We start from the raw sequence: 1,317 nt of genomic DNA, 5'->3' as shown, positions 1-1,317 counted from the left end.
TTGCCCATGTATTGTGGATATCCAAAGAATCGGTTAGGAAAACATTCCAGGTGGCCAGCCTGTCTTTTCTTGAATATGGTTCAGTAACAAGAATATTACATGAAGGACCCAGCCATAATGTACCTTAGACTGTGGCATGGAATAATTTAGTCTCCACCAAGCTTGTCCCTTGAAGTGAAAGCATTAGAACTCATAAATTCCTTATTTATTCTGTTCTTCCCTTTGGGGAACATAGTATAGTTTTAATACGCAAAGTGCTAGAAGACTTGTTTACTTATACTTTAGGGAACTCCTCAAGGAAAGAATGTTGCATTGAGGAATAAACAGAAGAGGTAATACATTTCTACTTCCTTAAAGCAGAGTTCTTCAAAGGCCTACCCTTGGGCCAATAGTGATCTTTACAGTGTTCGGCACACAGGAAATGCTCAATAGATACCACTGACTGATTTATTGATGACACTTGGTTTGGTACGCAAGCATTTATAAATATCATTTGTATTTATTTTACTGGAAGAAAAAGACTTGGGCTATATAGTCAAGGACTTCATAGTCAATTTTGTTCTTAAAATCAATATAGGATACCCAACAAGAGTGAGGAGAAATTGCTGCAATCACATCTGTAGACTGCTGTCTGTTCACGTCGCAGATTTTTTAGATCTTCAACTTGAAGACCTGAATATAAAAAAAAAACATGATGAGTATACACAGTGTCCCCCTCTCAGGGTCTCACCTGGAGAGTTTCCAGTCCTCTACCAGTTTCGACTACGGGAGGGAGAGTTAAACAGAGGTATACCCATTCCAATCCTAGCTTGGGTAGTGGCTAGCAAGTGGAAGGCCATCTGCTACAAGTCAAAACTCACCTGTGGGCAGCAGAGGCACAGGAGAGAGTCGAGGGAAGAGATTCAAGTTTACTGCATGGAAGGAGGCAGTGGCAAACCATTTCTGTATTTTGACCAAGAAAAGCCTATGGATACACTCCCAGAACCATTTCAGGTTGAGGTGGGGTGTTCTGGGAGAGATGTGTCCATGGAGTCGCTATGGGGCAGAAATTCATTCATTCAATAGTATTTATTGAGCGCTTACTATGTGCAGAGCACTGTACTAAGCGCTTGGGATGAACAAGTCGGCAACAGATAGAGACAGTCCCTGCCGTTTGACGGGCTTACAGTCTAATCGTGGGAGACGGACAGACAAGAACAATGGCACTAAACAGCGTCAAGGGGAAGAACATCTCGTAAAAGCAATGGCAACTAAAATGAAATGACAGCATAAGACAATACACAGTACGCACATTTAACTGACCTCATCCAATACCAC

At 41.8% G+C, this 1,317-nt stretch overlaps 1 non-coding gene across 1 annotated transcript; it reads left to right on the top strand.

The window, feature by feature from the left end:
* Positions 1-712: 712 nt before the first annotated feature.
* LOC114808504 lies at positions 713-850 on the top strand. Its single transcript, XR_003756352.1, has one exon. It is a non-coding gene; the product is annotated as a small nucleolar RNA SNORA7 (small nucleolar RNA).
* The last annotated feature ends 467 nt before the right edge of the window (positions 851-1,317 follow it).

Source organism: Ornithorhynchus anatinus, chromosome X5, assembly GCF_004115215.2.
Source record: "Ornithorhynchus anatinus isolate Pmale09 chromosome X5, mOrnAna1.pri.v4, whole genome shotgun sequence".
NCBI lineage: Eukaryota > Metazoa > Chordata > Mammalia > Monotremata > Ornithorhynchidae > Ornithorhynchus > Ornithorhynchus anatinus.
The sequence above is the reverse complement of the archived record's forward strand: the minus strand, read 5'-3'. Positions and strand labels throughout refer to the sequence as shown.